This window comes from Artibeus jamaicensis, unplaced genomic scaffold (genome assembly GCF_021234435.1).
Source record: "Artibeus jamaicensis isolate MK-2021 breed Jamaican fruit bat unplaced genomic scaffold, CSHL_Jam_final contig_320, whole genome shotgun sequence".
NCBI lineage: Eukaryota > Metazoa > Chordata > Mammalia > Chiroptera > Phyllostomidae > Artibeus > Artibeus jamaicensis.
Window position 1 is genome coordinate 2,740,649 of NW_026521753.1, and position 19,181 is coordinate 2,759,829.

A 19,181-nucleotide genomic window follows, 5' to 3' on the forward strand; every position below is an offset into this window, starting at 1 on the left:
AAGAAAGTCCCACCCTCACAAGAGAGTTTGTTGGAGAGATGCAGACTCCTAGAAAGTATGAAAACCCACCCACCCAGGAGTCAGCACCAGAAGGGCTAACTTGCTTGTGGGTAGAGGGGGAAGTGAATGAAAAGTGTCTGGGAGCCAAGCAAGCTGCACTGTTCCCTCTCAGACCCCTCTGCCACATTCAGAACCACAATACAGTAACCTGGGTTGCCCTGTTCTGGCAAATACATAAGTCTCTTCCCTTACTATGTAACAGGTACACCAAGACAAAAAAAAAAAAAGTAACCTAAAAGAAAAAACAGATCAAAGCTCCAGAAAAAATACAACTAACAGATGAAGAAATAGCGAACCTATCAGATGCATGGCCAAAAACACAGGTAATCAGGATGCTCACAGAATTGGTTGAGTACAGTTGCAAAATAAAGAAAAAAGTGAAGGCTATGAAAAGTGAAATAAAAGAAAATACACAGGGAAATAACAGTGATGAAAAGGAAACCAGGACTCAAATCAATGGTTTTGACCAGAAGAAAAAAATAAATACTCAGGCAGAGCAGAATGAACAAACATTTTTTTTTAATGAGGAAAGGCTTAGAACCTTCAGGAGACTGTTAAATGTTGCAAAATCTGAATTATAGAGGTGCCAGCAGAAGAAAAAAATAACAAGAAATGGAAAACTTTTTGAAAAAATAATGAAGGAAAATTTCCCAAATCTGGGAAAGGAAATAGACTTCCAGGAAGTCCAGGTAGCTAAGAGTCCAAAAGAAGTTGAACCTAAGGAAGCACACACCAAGGCATATCAGAATTACATTTCCCAAGATTAAAGACAAGTAGAGACTCTTACAACCAGAAAGAAAAAAAAGAGATAGTTACTTACAAATGAGTTTCCATAAGAATATCAGCTGATTTCTCAAAATAAACTGTGCAGGCAAGAAGAGGCTGGAAAGAAGTATTCAAAGTTATGAAATGCAAGGACATATACCCAAAATTATTCTATCCAGCAAGGCTACATTTAAAATCAAAGACACAAAATCAGAAATGAAAGAGGAGCAATTATAAATGATGCCACACAAATAAAAAGGATTGTAAGAAATTACTATGAAAAACTATATGCCAAAAAAATTGAAAACCTAGGTAAAATGGACAAATTTCTAGAAAAATATAATCTTCAAAAACTGAGTGAAGAAAAAGCAGTAAGCCTGAACAGAACAATAACAGCTGAGGAAATTGAAGGAGTAATCAAAAAGCTACCAACACACAAAGCCCTGGACCAGAGGGTTTCACAGGAGAATTCTACAAAGCATTTAAAGAAGATCTACCCCTGTCCTTCAGAAATTATTCAAAAAAATTCAAGAAGACAGACGCCTCCCTAACTCTTTTTATGAAGCCAGCATCATCCTAATCCCAAAACCAGATAATGACACAACAAAAAAAGAAAACTTCAGGCCAATATTGCCGGTGAACATAGATGATAAAATTCTCAAAAAAAATATTGGCATTCAGAAATATGTTAAAAAGCTCCTAAACCATGATCAAGTGAGATTCATCCCATAAATGCAAAGATGGTACAATATTTGCAAATCAATTAATGTAATATATCATGTAAACAAAAGCAAAGAAAAATTACATAATCATATCAATAGATGGGGAGAAAGCATTTGACAAGGTACAGCACCCATTTATGATACAAACACTCAACAAAGTGGGAATAAAGGAAGCATTTCTCAACATAATAAAGTCCATATATGAAAGACCTATAGCCATATTGTGCTCAATGGGCAAAAAATTAGGGCTTTCTCACTAATATCAGGAACAAGACAAGGAATATTCTTTTCACCACTCCTATTCAACATAATACTGGGAGTCCTAGTGACAGGAATCAGATAAGAAAAAGAAATAAAAAGCATCTAAATTGGAAAAAAGGAAACAAAATTTTCATTGTATGCAGATGACATGATAGTGTACATAAAAACTTTTATAGAATCCACCAAAAACTACTTGATCTGGAAAGTGAATTTGGCAAAAAAAAAAGGGGGGATACAAAGTCAATATTCAGATATCAGAAGCATTTTTGTATACCCACAATGAAATATCAGAAACAGAAATCAGAAAAAATCCCATTTGATATAGCAACAAGAAAAATAAAGTACCTAGAAATAAACCTAACCAAGGATGTAAAACACCTGTACTCAGGAAGCTACACAACACTGAAGAAATAAATTAATGAAGATACAAACAAATGGAAGCATGTACCATTCTCAAGGATTAGAAGAATTAACATCATCAAACTGTCCATGCTACCTGAAGCAGTTTATAGATTCAATACAATCCCTATTAAAGTACCAATGGCATACTTCACAAATATAGAACAAACATTTCAGAAATTTATATGGAACCACATAGGACCTCAATTAGTTTGCAGCAATTTCGAGAAAGAAGTACAAGATAGGACGGATCACAATACTTGATATCAAACTGTATTACAAGGCCACTGTAATAAAAGCAACCTGGCACTGGCACAAGAACAAATAGACCAATGGAACAGAATAGAGAGCCCAAAAATAAACCCAAGTTGGTATGGTCAATTAATATTTGACAAAGGGGGCAGCAACATAAAATGTAGTAAAAATGACCTCTTCAACAAATGCTATTGGAGGTCTGGACAGCTACATACACAAAAATGAAACTGGAGCACCAACTTACACCAGACACCAAAATAAATTCAAGGTGGATAAAGGACTTAAATATAAGTCATGACACTATAAACATCCTAGAGGAGAACACTGGCAGGAAAGTCTCAAACATTCCGCACAGTAGCATTTTTACTGATATGTTTTCTAAAGCAAGGGACATAACAGAGAGAATAAACAAATGGGAAATCATCAAATTAAAAAGCTTCTGCATAGCTAAAGAAATCAGCATTAAAATAAAGAGAACCAATTGTATGGGAAAATATATTTGCCAGTGATATCTCAGACAAGGGTTTGATCTCCAATATATGTAAAAAAACTCACACGACTCCACTCTAAGACAAATAACCCAATTTAAAAAATGGACAAAGGATGTGAACAGATAATTCTCCAAGGAGGACATACAGAGGGCCCAGAGATGCTCAGCATCACTAGCCATCACAGAGCTACAAATTAAAACCACAATGAAGATAAAAGCCAAGGATGAGGGAGATGGCAGCAGAGTAGGACAAAGGATTTCGCTTCCCCCCATGCATGGGAGAAAAACCGGGCTGATCTGTGGAGGAGCACAGCAGATAACCAACAGGGACCCAGCATATAGGAAGGTAGGACTCCAGAAATTGTAGTGGACCCTGAATGACCAGATGGTGAGGAGGGCAGATGACTGCAGTTCAACAAGGTCCAAGGGAACAGCAAAGAGGCTGCAAGCCCTCTACAGGGCTGCACCAGGGCCCAGGCAGGTCTGCCTTGGTTTCTGGGAGCTGAGGGCTGCCAGCAAGGAATTTGGGAGAGAACCAGTCATCAGCTCCCTCCCTACCTGGCCAGGCGCAGATGGAAAAACACCAGGAGAGATTGGTTTACTTGGAGTGTCAGACAGAGGAGGAGGCATTAGGAAGCAAACCAGAGAGTTTTGATCACCCATGAAATCAGTCTTTGGTCGCCTGCTTGGGAGAATTGAGAGTTGCCTGTGTGTTCCACCATAGCACTGGGAAAAGTTTGCGTCCAAGCCTGCAAGACCAGGGAAGCCTGGCCTGGAGCCTGTGCCCACACCCCAGGCCAGGACTATGAATCCTGGGGAAAATCTGCTCTCTGTGGGGTGCTGGGGAGAGGCACCAGTCTGGATTTTGGGAGGGCACTGGTGAGGCCAGCTGAGTTCACCAAGAAGGGAGGAAGGCCACACTAATTGCCCCTCAGACTGCTCCAGCCAGTGTGACCAGAAGAAAAGATTTGACCAGCTGGAAACCAGCACGAGGTGTTTTTTTTTTTTAATAATCCTTTATTTCTTTATTATTGTTTTATCTTTCAGTACTTTTACCCCCTCTCTTCTTCTTTCTTGTTTTATTCCTTCTTCCTTTCCATCCAAACCTACCACTTTTCCTCCCATCTGCTGCCCTTTTTTCCCTTTCTTTTTGCCCTCTTCTGCCCCAAGTGAGACAAAAGACTTAAAATGGCAAAAAGACCAGAGTTGGGCTCAGACAGGGGACATCGCAACACTAGAGACAGAGACAAAATTCTTTGCTGTAACAGAAAAACTACAAGTTAATGCATATTTGTATTTTTTCATTATTTTGTCATTATTCTTACATCTTTTAATTTAATAGTATATGTGTATTTCCCCTCTTCCTGTAAAGTCTTCTTTACCTTGGCTGGATATATTGTATCACTTGACAGGTTTCCCCTGTCCCCTCAATCATAGTGTATTGCTAATTTACTGCCCTTTACTTTCCCTTGCTCAGTTAGCACACTATTGAAGGTCCAATACTTCCTAATCTTGGTATATTATAGATTCTGTCATAGCATTGTTGCTCTAATATTATTGTAAATAATAGTTGTTACATACTATTATAAATACTACACAACACCCTCCACCCCCAGATCTTAGCCCACTTCATTGTTGCCTGAACTATAATACTGTAGTGGTTAACTCTATTCTCTTTCACACTCACCTATTTACCATCCCTTATGTCAGAATCTGACCTCCCTCAACCTCACTCCTTTCTAGATCCAGATCACAAACATTTCCTTCTAAAAAGAGGCTAGTTGGGTTGAAGATTATGGTTATCACTGTACATAATCAGGGGGTCACCTATTTCTTCCCTAATAGCTGCTACTGTAAATATAGCAGAATACTCTCCTTCTGTGATAAACCAGTTTTCCTTTCCCTCCAACTGATCACACACACAAAAAAAGAGTAGGTGGAAGCGGTGAACACCAGGATACCCAAAGAAAGAGGAAACCAAACAACAAAGAAACCACCAACAGACAACAACAGAGGAAGGTGAAGGAGGGAGAAGAAACCACACAAACCTCAACCCAAGACCTATGTGGAAATAAAACTAAACAGCAGAGAAACTAGCCATAGCAACAACAGAACAAAAGCAAAACAGAATTCTCAAAACACTGTAAACAAAGAAGAACTAGCTTCAATGCAGCCCTCCCCCACCATCACAGCAAATTAAAACCGGTAGTGGACAGAGGAACCATCAGTCCACCCACTGGTGGGAATGACCCACAAAAAAAAAGACCCAGAAACAACAAAAACCCAAACACAAACTCAGAGCCAAATGTAAAGGACAACCAAAGACCAGCGACATGGGGAGATCAAGGAGACTACACCATTGAATCTCACAGGTATTATACCACAGAAGTTCACACCATGAATCCAGGGAGCCAGAACAAATTAATTTAAGAAGCTGAAGCTAATGAGAATAGTCTCACAAACAATAGGAAGACAAAGAAACAACCCCCCAATGAAAGGAAAGGAGGAAGTCTCAGAAAGAATGCTAGATGGAATAGAGGCAAGTCCACTATCACATATTGAATTCAAAGCACTGGTTATCAGGAAGTTCAAAGAGCTCACAATGACCTGCCAGAAACTACAGAGGAGTTACAATGAACTCACTGCAAACTATATCAACATGAAAAAGGAAATAGGAACTATCAGCAAGGGCCAAGAGGAAATGAAGAATACAATTTCGAAGCTGAAGAACGCAGTGAAAGAATCAAAAGCAGGACTGATGAAGCAGAAAATCAGATCAGCGAGTTGAAGGACAAAGTAGAAAAAAACTCCAAGAAAGAGCAAGAAAATGAAAAGAGGCTCAGAAAGAATGAAGAGGGATTAAGAGAAATGCAAGACAATATGAAACGTAATAATATCTGAATAATAGGGATAGCAGAAGGAGAAGAAGAACAAGGGATAGAAAATCTATTTGAATTCCAGCCAGGCCTCAGTTCTCGAGACGTTGATTCCCAGTGTCCTCTCCTGGGTCTCTCTGCTCCCTGGTGTGCAAATGGACATACTCAGCAGAGGAAGGCAGGTGCACACAGGCTCAGAAGCCTCTGAGTCCCCTACACAGGACTGGGAAGCGCCTTGCCGGTTTCAACTGGCCGGTGTGCACAGGCGCAGAAGCAGTTGAGTCCTGCCACAGGACTGGGAAAGATGTTACCGAAACCCATGGAACCCAGGCAGCTTGGCGAGTATGCGGGCACCCACACCCCAATCTGGTAGCCTGGCTGGTGCACACACTTGCACCACAGAGAGATCCTGCTGAAACCAAAAAAAACCAGTCTGGGCAGTTTGAAACCAACAAGGGAAGGGTTTCTCTGTTTTTGTTGTTATTGTATTGTTGCTGTTGTTTGTTTGTTTGGGTTTTTTTCTTTTTTTCCTTTTTTAGTAACTTTTTTGTGCATTTGTTTAGTAATCTTATATATTTCTAAATTTATCACTGCTTTATCTTTCTATACTTTGTTCCTCTCCTTTCTTTTTCCCTGTTTTAGTCCTTCTTCCTTTCCTCTTGAACTTACCACTTTCACTTCCCTTCCCCTGCCTTTTTGTTTGATTATTTGTTTGTTGCTTCGTTTCCTTTTACCCACAAGAGACACAAACAACTAGGAACAGTGAAAGGACCAGATTGGGACACAAAGAGGGGGCATCTCAACAGTAGAGACAGAGAGACAAATTTCACCTTCCTATAGCAGAGAAACCACGAGGTGTTGCATATTTTTTTCATTATTCTTACCTCTTTTATATTTTAATAATATCTCTGTATTCCTCTTCTTTTTGTATAGGCTTCTCGGTCTTGAGTAGTTATATTGTATTCTTAGACAGTATCCCCCTGTCCTTTCCTCCAAACTGCTTTGCTGATCCTCTAGACTCCACACCACTTGTTTCCTTTGGCACACTACCTAAAGCTCTATACCCCCTACTCAGACAGATCACAAAGAGTTTGTTATACAAGTGCTGCTCTAATATTAGTGTAAATAATAGATGATCTATACAACAGTTAATACTTCACAACACATCTCCCGGATCTTAGCCCATTATACAGGTCCCTGAATTCTATTCCTGTAGTAATTAACTCTATTTACTCACACACTACACCTATTTACTGTTCCTTACACTCACCTTACCTCAAAATCTAACCATCTGCAACCTCACTGCTTTCTAGTTTCAACTAACAAGCCTTCCCTCCCCAAAACGAGGCTTATCTTTTGTCCATCCTCACGTAAAAGTGGCAATTTGGGCTGAAGAATATGGTTAACACTATATATAGCCTAAATATCGATTATCTCCTCTCTACCAGCTGTGACTGTAAATATCATAAAATACTCTTCTGCTGTCATAAAACATTTTGCCTCCTCCTCCAACTGATTGATTACACATACATGATAAAAGGAGTAGGTGGAAATGGAGAACATCAAGATACCTGAAGGAGTCTGTACCACTGAAATTCACAGATATTATACCACAGAGGTTCATAACATAAACCCAGGGAGTCAGAAAAGATCAATTTTAGAAGCTGAGGCTACCAGGAGTCTCACAAACAATGGAAAGAAAAACAATCCCCAAATGAAAGAAAAAGGAGAGGCTTTAGAAAGAATGTTAGATGCAATAGAGGATAATCAACTGTCAGATAGTGAATTCAAAGCACTGGTTATCATGAAGTTCAAAGAGATCACAATGAGCTACCAAAAACTACAGGGGAGCTATAATAATCTCACCACAAACTATATCAACATGAAAAAGGAAATAGAAACTATCAGCAAGGAGCAAGAGGAAATGAAGAATACAATTTCTGAATTGAAGAACACAGTAGAAAGATTCAAAAGTGTAATAGATGAGGCAGAAGATCAGATCTCTGAGCTGGAGGACAAAGTAGAAAGCATCTCACAGAAAGAGCAGGAAAATGAAAAGTAACTCAGAAAGAATGAAGACGGATTAAGAGAAATACAAGACAACATGAAATGTAATAATATCTGAATAACATGGATAGCATAAGAAGAAGATTAAGAACAAGGGATAGAAAACTTATTTGAAAGAGTAATGAGAGAAAACTTCCCTAATTTGATGAGAGAAAAAAATCACACAAATCCATGAATCACAGAGTCCCAATCAAGACCAACCCAAGGAGACCCACTTCAAGACACATCATCATTAAAATGGCAAAATTCCAAGACAAAGAGAGAATCTTAAAGGCAGCAAGAAAGAAAAAAGAAGTAACATACAAGGGAGCCCCAATAAAGTTAGCTATTGACGTCTCAATGGAAACAGTCCAAGCAAGAAGAGAATGGCAAGAAATATTCCAAGTAATGAGAAACAGAGGCGTACAACCCAGGCTTCTTTACTCAGCAAGGCTCTCACTCAAGATAGAAGGACAAATAAAAAGCTTCCAAGACAAAAGAAGTCTAAAAGAATATGCCTCCACCAAACCAGCCCTACAAGAAATACTAAAAGGACAGCTTTAAGGAAAGGAAGGAAAAGTGAGAGACAGAGAGGAACACAGGTACAAAAAATGGCAATGAATAAGTACCTATCAATAATAACCTTAAAAATAAATGAATTAAATGCTCCAATCAAAAGACACAGAATAGCTGAATGGATAAGAAAGCAGGACTCTCACATATGCTGCCTACAAGAGACCCACCTCACCACAAAAGACATCACACACTAAAAGTGAAAGGCTGAAAAAGAATTTATCTAGCAAAGGAACAAGAAAAAAAAGCTGGGGTAGCAATTCTCATATCAGACAAAATAGACTTCAAAAAGAGGGCCATAAAGAGAGACCCAGAAGGTCACTTCATAATATTCAAGGGAAGAGTCCACCAAGAAGACATTAACATCATAAATATATATGCACCCAACATAGGAGCACCCAAATATATCAAGAAAATCTTAGAGGAATTCATGAAAGATATTGACAGCAACACAATTATACTAGGGTATTTTAACACCCCACCATCAAAAATGGACAGATCTTCCAAACAAAATAGCAACAAAGATATTGAGGCAACAAACAACACCCTAGATGAAATGGACTTAACTGATATATATAGAGCCCTTCATCCCAAACAAGCTAAATACACATTCTTTTCAAATGCACATGGAACATTTTCAAAAATAGACCACATGATAGGACACAAAACGAGCGTCAACAAACTCAAGAATACTGAAATCATACCAAGCATTTTTTCTGACCACAAGGGACTGAAATTTAAAAACATCACCAAAGGAAAAAAACCCAAAGCACCCAAAATCATGGAGACTGAATGGTATGCTATTAAACAACAAATGGGTCAAGAATGAAATTAGGGAAGAAATCAAAACGTTTCTGGAAACAAATGAAAATGACCTCACAACAACCCAAAACTTATGGGACACAGTGAAGGCAGTCCTGAGAGGGAAGTTTATAGCAATACAGGCCTACCTAAAAAAAAAAACAGAAGCATTTCAAACAAATGACCTTACTCTACGCCTGCAAGAACTCGAGGAACAACAACAAAAACAGCCCAAAGCAAGTAGAAGGAAGGAACTAACTAAGATCAGAGCAGAACTAAATGACATAGAAACTAAAAGTACAATTCTAAAGATCAATGAATCCAGGAGTTGGTTCTTTGAAAAAATAAACAAAATAGACAAGCCTTTAAGTAGGCTCATCAAGAAAAGAAGGAAACGGATACAAATAAACACAATCAGAAATGAAAGAGGAGAGATTACAACTGATACCACAGAAATAGAAGGGATTGTAAGAAATTACTATGAAGAACTGTATGCCAACAAATTGAAAACCTAGCGGAAATGGACAAATTTCTAGAAAAATATAATCTTCCAAAACTTAATGAAAAAGAAACAGAAAATCTGAACAAACAAATAACAGCAAAAGAAATTGAAGCATTAATCAAAAAACTCCCATCACACAAAAGCCCTGGACCAGATGGATTCACAGGAGAATTCTACAAAGCATTTAAGGAAGAGCTAACCCCTATTCTTTACACACTATTCCAAAATATCCAGGAGGATAGAAAACTCCCAAATTCTTTTTATGAAGGAAGCATCATCCTAATTCCAAAACCAGATAGAAACACAACAAAGAAAGGAAACTTCAGGCCAATATCGCTGATGAACATAGATGCTAAAATCCTCAACAAAATATTGGCAAATCACATCCAACAATATATCAAAAAGATCATACACCATGACCAAGTGGGATTCATCCCAGGGATGCAAGGATGGTTCAATATTCGAAAATCAGTAAATGTAATTCATCACATAAACAAAAGCAGAGACAAAACCACATGATCATATTAATAAACGTGGAAAAAGCTTTTGATAAGGTACAACATCCATTCATAATAAAAACACTCAGCAAAGTGGGAATAGAGGGAGCACTCCTCAATATAATAAAGGCCATATATGAGAGGCCTATAGCCAATATCATACTCAATGGGCAAAAATTGAAAGCTTTTCCACTAAGATCAGGAACAGGACAAGGATGTCCACTTTCATCACTTCTATTCAATATAGTATTGGGACTTTTAGCCACAGTGATCAGGCAATAAAAGGAAATAAAAGGCATCCAAATAGAAAAGGAGGAAGCAAAACTGTCACTGTTTGCAGATGACATGATAGTGTACGTGGAAAATTTTATAGACTCTACCAAAAAACTGCTTGAACTAATTAATGAATTTGGCAATACAGCAGGATACAAAGTCAATATCCAGATATCAAAGGCATTTTTGTATACTAACAATGAATCAGCAGAAGCAGAAATCACAGAAGAAATCCCATTCAATATAGCCAAAAGAAAAATAAAATATCTGGGAATAAACCTAACCAAGGAGGTAAAAGACCTGTATGCAGAAAACTACACAGCACTGAAGAAAGAAATCAAGGAAGAGACAAACAAAAGGAAACGTATACCATGTTCATGGATTGGAAGAATTAACATCATCAAAGTGTCCATACTACCCAAAGCAATATACAGATTCAATGCAATATGTATTAAAGCACCAATGACATATTTCACAGACATAGAACAAACACTTCAAAAATTTAAATGGAGCCATAATTGACCCTGAATAGCAGCTGCAATTCTGAGAAAGAAGAACAAAGTAGGAGGGATCACAATACCTGATACCAAACTGTATCACAAGGCCACTGTAATCAAAACAGCCTGGTACTGGCATAAAAACAGACACATAGACCAATGGAACAGAACAGAGAGCCCAGAAATAAACCCAAATTTCTAATGGGCAATTAATATTCGACAAAGGGGGCAGCAATATAAAATGGAGTAATAATGGCCTCTTCAACAAATGGTGTTGGGAACACTGGACAGCTACATGCAAAAAAATGAAACATGAGCACCAACTTACACCAGACACCAAAATAAATTCAAGGTGAATAAGAGACTTAAATATAAGCTGTGACACCATTAAAGCCCTAGAGGAGAACATTGACAGGAAAATATCAGATATTTCACACAGCAACTTTTTTAGTGATATAGTGATATGTCCCCTAGAGCAAGGGACATAAAGGAAAGAATAAAGAAATGGGATCTCATCAAAATTCAAAGTTTTTCCATGGCTAAAAGAACAGTATAAAATAAAAAGAGAACCAACTGTATGGGAAAACATATTTGCCAATGATACCTCAGACAATTGTTTAATCTCTAAAGTCTATAAAGAACTTACACAACTTCACTCCAGGGAGACAAGCAACCCAGTTAAAAAGTGGGCAAAGGACTTGACCAGACATTTCTCCAAGAAGGACATACGAAGATCCAGAGACACATGAAAAGATGCTCAATATCACTAGCTATCAGAGAGATGCAAATTAAATCCACAATGAGATATCACTTTACACCAGTTAGAATGGCCATCGTAAACAAAGCAACAAAAAAGTGTTGGAGAGGTGATTAGAAGAGGGGACCCTAATAGATTGTTAGTGGGATTGCAGACTGGTACAACCATTGTGGAAAACAGTATGGAATTTTCTCAGAAAAATAAAAATCGACCTGCCTTTTGACCCAGCAATTCCACTGCTAGGATTATATCCCAAGAATCCTAAAACATCAATTTCAAAGAATCTATGCACCCCAATGTTCATAGCAGCATAATTTACAATAGCCAAGAGTTGGAAGCAACCTAGGTGCCCATCAGTAAATGAATGGATTTAAAAATTGTGGTACATATACACAATGGAATTCTATGCAGCAGAGAGAAAGAAGGATCTCCTACCCTTTGCAACAGCGTGGATGGAAGTGCAAAGTATTATGCTGAGTGAAATAAGCCAGGTGTTGAAAGACAAATACCACATGATCTCACATTTAACAGGTATCTTTCAAGCAAACAAACAAGCAAGCAAAAGAAAAACAAAGACACTGAAATAGAGAACAGGGGGATAGTGACCAAAGGGGAGAGGGGAGGGAATTTCAGGGGAAAAAGGAGAAGGATTTACAGGAACTAGTATAAAGGACACGTGGACAACAGCTAAGGGTGGTGGAAATGGGAGGAAGGTGGGGAGTACTGGGGCGTGGGCTCGGATGGGAGTAATAGACAGAAAACTGTACTTGAACAATAATAAAATTAAAAAAATTTAAAAACCACAATGAGATATCACTTCACATTGGTGAAAATGGCCATCATAAACAAATCAACAAACAGGTATTAGAGAGGATGAGGAGAAAAGAGAAACTTAGTGCACTGTTGCTGGGAATGCAGACTGGTACAACCACTGTGGAAAACAATATGAAATTTTCTTAGAAAACTAAGAATTGAACTGCCTTTTGACCTGGCAATTCCATTGCTAGGATTATTTTCTAAGAACCCCAAACTGCATTCCAAAGGATTGTATGCACCCCAGTGTTCACAGCAGCACAATTTACAATAGCCAAGTGCTGGAAGCAATCTACGTGCTCATCAGTAAATGAGTGGATAAAAAACTAGGGTGCATTTACACAATGGAATACTACACAGGAGAGAAAAAGTAGGACCTTCTAACTTTATGACAGCATGGATGAAACTGGAGAACATTATGCTAAGTGAAGTAAGTCAGGTGGTGAGGGACAAATACTGTATGGTCACACCTTTAACTGGAACCTAATCAACATAAGAAAAATGTAAGCAAAATATAACTAGAGACATTAAAATTAAGAACAATCTGAGAATAACCAAAGGGTTGTGGGAGGAGATAATCAGGGCAAGGGTTTTCAGAAACAACTATAATGGAAAAAAAAAAAGAAACAACTATAATGGGCACATGGACAAAATCAAGGTGGGGGTGGAAGCAAGGGAGGGAGATGAGTTTGCCTAGGGAGGGGTTAAGTGTAGACAACAGTAATTAAACAATAAAATAATTTTTAAAGTATTTTTATTGATTATGCCGTTACGGTTTTTTTCTATTTTTTCTCTTAATCCCACTCCACCCTATCCCCCCAATGCTCCAGCATTCCCACCCTCCTTTTGTTCATGTCCATGTGTTGTACATATGTTCTTTGAGTCCTCTGTTTCCTGTACCATATTTTTTCCTCATTTATTTTTTGCCTATTAATTATGCTTCTTATTCCCTGTACATTTTCCCCCTTATTTCTCCCTTTCCCTTCCCCAGTGAACTCTTTCTGTGTGATGTCCATTTCTCTGATTCTGTTCTTGTTCTGGTTTTTTGCTTAATTTTTGTTTTTGTTGTTTTTTCTTTTGTTTTAGGATCATGTATTAATAGCTGTAAGTTTAATGTCATTTTATTGTTCATATTTTTTATCTTTTTTTTCTTAGACAAGTCTCTTTTACATTTCATATAATAATGGCTTGGTGATGATGAACTCCTTTAACTTGACCTTATCTTGGAAGCACTTTATCTGCCCATCCTTTCTAAATGATAGGTTTGCTGGATAGAGTAATCTTGGATGGAGGTCCTTGCCCTTTATGTCTGAATTCTTCTTTCCAGCCCCCTTCTAGCCTGCAAGGTTCCTTTTGAGAAATCAGCTGATTGTCTTAAGGAAACTCTTTTGTAGGTAACTGTCTCCTTTTTCTCTCACTGTTTTTAGGATTTTCTCTTTGTCTTTAATATTGGGTAACTTAGTGATGGTGTGCCTTGGTGTGTTCCTCTTTGGGTCCAACTTCTTTGGACTCTCTGGACTTCCTGGACTTTGTGGAAGTTTGGGAAGTTTTTCTTCATTATTTGTTTAAATAAGTTTTGATTTCTTGCTGTTGTTCATCTCCTTCTGGCAGCCCTGTAATTTAGATATTGGAATGTTTCAGGTTGTCTCAGAGAAACCTCAGCCTTTCTTCACTTTTTTGTATTCTTGTTTCTTCATTCTGATCCAGTTCAATGTTTCTTTCTTTTTTCCCAAATCATTGCTTCGAATCCTGGTTTTCTTCTTGTCACTGTTGATTCCCTGAATATTTTTTGCTTTATTTCATTTTGGGTATCTCTCACTTGTCCTTTCATTTTTTGACTAAGCTTAATCAGTTCTGTAAGCATTTGGATTACCAGGGGTTTAAATTCTCCATCAAATAGGTTGGCAATCCCCTCATCACTTAGTTTTGAGGTTTTGCTGTGTTCTTTCATTTGTCTTGGCACACCTGATAAGTTGTAAAGGGAAGGGCCTTAGGTATTCACCCAGGCAGGGCAACCTTCCTTGCTTTGCTGCCTGTGGGGGAGAGGACAGAGAGGAAACAATGCAGCTTGCCTTCTAGTCTCTAGTGCACTTTCCAACAGGCTCTTGTGTCAGCCTGGAAGTATCTCCCACCATGGCAATCCCAGCCTTAGCCCAGTCATCTCTGAGTCTCAGTTTTCCCCTTAAATCAGTCCCTCCTGCACACCTCTACCAAGCTCAGCAGTGAGCCCCACCCCTCAGCTACCTTGCCTTGGTTTTTCTGAGTCAGCCTGTTCAATTGCTTTACCAGTCTGGTTGTTCTGGTTGATTTTTTTCTTTAATTCCTTGGTTGTCAGAGTTCCATGCAGTTTTCTGGCACTTTTGGTTGTTCATTGAGTTCAGATTGGTTGTTATCTTCCTTTCGGTTGTTCAAGGAAGTGAAGGGTTTCTACCTATGCCTCCATCTTGGCCAGACAAGAAGCCAATAAAATAATTTAAAAAAATGCTCAACATCACTATCCATCAGAGAAATAAAATTAAAACCCCAATGAGATATCACCTCACACCTAACAGAACAGCCATCATACCCAAACCAACAAACAACAAGTGCTGGGGAGGAAGTAGAGAAAAGGGAACCCTAGTACACTCTTGGTGGGAATGCAGACTGGTGCAACCACTGTGAAAAATAGTATGAAATTTCCTCAAGAAATTAAAAATGGAACTGCCTTATGACTCACTGATTCTACTACTGGGTGTAAGGGGGCTCTACCCCCATGGCCCCCCCAGCCACCACAGATGAGAATAAGTCTACCAAGACATGATCTGCTTGGGGAGGAAAGGTGGCCAATCTCTCAAAAGAGAAACGCCAAGAGCCCTTTCCTCCATGGGCTTTTATTGGGTTCATTTTGCACAGGAACACAGGTAAAGCTCATTAATCATTATCAGTCAGTAAGGATCAAACAACAGATAACATACAAAGAACTCTGACGACCTATTTTGAACCAGGGTCAGATAGCTAAAGAGCCATTAAACTTTGGGGATCAAACTCACTTCTTGCTTTGTCCCTTATTATTTAACTGAGAACATTCTAAACAAAGCAGGTTTCACAGGTTCTACATATTCTTGCTTAGGTGTGATTGCCCTAGGGAACCCACCCTTCCCAGCACAGAGCTGCACCCACTACCAGCATTATTTCAGGCTTAAGGCATTGTTTCCGGCTTAAGTCCGGCAGTGGAAGTAAGGCAGCCAAGAGATTAGGAGACTTCTGGCAGACAGAATGAGGACTCAGGCTTTGTCAAAGCTGAGGGGCAAGGGTCCATCACCTCCTTCTACTATAGCCCCCCAGGTCCCTCCCTGGGGCCTCCTTGTGATCATGCCGGTCTTAGGTCATTCTCCCCCTTGGAGAATCTTATCCATCATTGGCTAACTGATCAAGCATTGGGGGCCAGGAAGGGTGAAGAAAAAGGAGCAGAAGCAGCTCCCCTGCCAGGGAGATAAGCTTTATCTCCTTAGTGGTTTATGGTCCAAAGGTCACTCACTCAGCCTTAGCTATGTGGTGGGGGTGGGGGTCGTTATAGCTCCTGAAACCAGGCAGGGAAGTTCCCAACAGCTGAAAATATACCCTAAGAATCTGGAAGCATCAATTAAAAAAAACTTAGCACCCCTATGTTCATATCAGCAGTATTTGTAATAGCCAATTTTTAAGAACAGCCCAAGTGCCCATCAGTCAATGAGTGGATTAAAACATTGTAATACATTTACACAATGGAAAGCTACACAGCAGAAAGAAAGTAGGAATTCCTACCTTTTGCAACAGCATGGATGGAACTGGCTAATATTATGTTAAATGAAATAAGTCAGTTGGCAAAAGACAAATATTGTATGATCTCACTTATAACTGGAATCTAATGAACAAAATAAACTAATGAGAAAAATAGAAACAGATATATGGAAACATGGAACAGACTGATAGTTGTAGAAAAGCAAGGGGTGGAGGGGAATGGTGGAAGTAAGGGGAAGAAATAAGTCATGTATGCATGACCCACAAACATGGACAACAGAAAGAGGACTGACTGTGAAAGTAAGGAGTGGGCTTGGTGGAAGGGGTCAAAAGAGAAAAAAATTGGGACAACTGTAATAGAATAAACAAAAAAAAATGAAGTAGAAAAAGATTTAAAAAATAAAATAATGAAATGGAAGGAAGATAAAGTGCTTCCCAGATCAGGTCAAATTAAAGGAGTTCATCATCTCCAAAACCTTATTATATAAAATGTTAAAAGGACTTATCTAAGAAAAAGAAAAGGATAAAGATATGAACAGTATTAAATTAGCAAGACAACCAACTGTATGGGGAATTATATTTGCCAACGATACCACAGACAAAGGTTTAATCTCCAAAATATACAAAGAACTTACATGACTCCACTCTAAGAAGACATCTAACCCAATTAAAAAATGGGAAAAGGACTTGAACAGACACTTCACCAAGGAGGACATACAAAATATCCAGAGACACATGAAGAGATGCTCAATATCGCTAGCCATCAGAGAGATGCAAATTAAAACCACAATGAGATACCACTTTACACCAGTCAGGATGGCTATCATAAACAAAGCAACAAACAACAAATGTTGGAGAGGTTGTGGGGAAAAGGGGACCCTAGTTCACTGTTGGTGGGATTGCAGACTGGTGCAACCATTATGGAAAACAGTATGAAATTTTCTCAGAAAAATAAAAATCGACCTGCCTTTCGACCCAGAAATTCCACTGCTAGGATTATATCCTAACCCCAAAACATCAAATTCAAAGAACCTATGCACCACAATGTTCATAGCAGCACAATTTACAATAGCCAAGAGTTGGAACCAATCTAGGTGCCCATCAGTAAATGAATGGATCCAAAACCATTCATTTGTATTCATGTGTATATGGTACATATACACATGTACCATATACACATGTGTATATGGTACATATACACAATGGAATTCTATGCTGCAGAGAGAAGGAAGGAGCTACTACCCTTTGCAACAACATGCATGGAACTGGAAAGCATTATGCTGAGTGAAATAGGCCAGGTGTTGAAAGACAAATACCATATGATCTCACCTTTAACAGGAAGCTAAACAACAAAACAAACAAGCAAGCAGAATAAAAACAAAGACACTGAAATACAGAGCAAGTGGACAGTGACCAGAGGGGAGAGGGGAGGGAATTTAAGGGGAAAAAGGGGGAGGAATTTGGAGGAACAAGTATGAAGGACACAAGGACAAGAACTAAGAAAGGTGGAAATGGGAGGGAGGTGGGGAGCACAGGGCCGGTTAGGCTGGGATGGGAGAAATGGACAGAAAACTGTACTTGAAAAATAAGTAAATAAAATTTAAAAAATAGAAACAGAAAAAAAAAGATATCAACAGTAAACTGACAACAAACTCACAACTATCAACAACCAAACCTAAAAAATAAATAAATAAAAATAAAAATAAGAAGACAACTACAACAGGAACAGAATCACAGAAATGGAGATCACATGGAGGGTTATCAGAGGGGATGTAGAGGGGTGAATGGGTGTAAAGGTACAGGGGATAAGAAGCATAAATGGTAGGTAGAAAATAGACAAGGGTTGTTTAAGAACAGGATAGAAAATGTAGATGCCAAAGAATTTATATGTATGACCCATGGATCTAAACTAAGTGGGGAGAATGCATGTGAGAGGGGGTTGGAGGGCAGAGGGGAATAAAAAGGAGAAAAGTGGGACGACTGTAATAGCATAATCAATAACATATATTTAAAAGAAAAAAATAAAATACTGTCATTTAGGTACATCTCAGGTTTTACCACAGCCATCCCCTTATAGAAAAATAGATAATGTTTGTTGAAATAGTCTACTGAAAGAGACAAAGAAATAACACAAGTTATGAATAGCACCATTTTGATAGAATCCAATTTGATAGTTTGCTCAGTAAAATGTTTAGAGCATATTTTCTGCAATGATTTACTACCAATAATGACAATAATAATAATCTCCTCTTGTCTTTGTTAATCCAGGGGCTGTAATGTCAGTAACTCACTATAGCTCAGGCATACTTTTTCCAGTTCACAGGACTTCACTAAATTTGCCTCCTCCTCAGGTTTTTAAGCAGCAAAAAAAAAAATGAAGTAGTCTTAAATCTGTAGAAATTGCCATTTCATTTATGGCAATAACTACAGGAGGATGAGGCAGCCCAGGAGGAACAAGTCTCAGAACCAACCTCAAGATGGGCCCACACATGAGACAGACTCAGGGATGGAGAACCTCTTTTCCAGCATCAAAACATACCAAACAATTATGGGAACTTTAAAGTTGTAGTAAAATTAAAAGTGAAAAAGATTAAAAACTTTTAAAAATTGAGCTGTATCACACAACAATGGCATCTTAAGAAAATGTAGGATTTAAAAATACATGTCTATTTCATCCTGGCCTTTATTTTTTAAGCCCAATTAAATTGATTCGGCCAAGCCTTCACTGACTGTATAAATTCATATTTTAGCCAATTGAACTCAGCCAGCACTCTCACCCCTCCTCAGGCCTACAAGTTGTTGTAGCAGTAAACAACAAGGCTACAACAGCCTTCC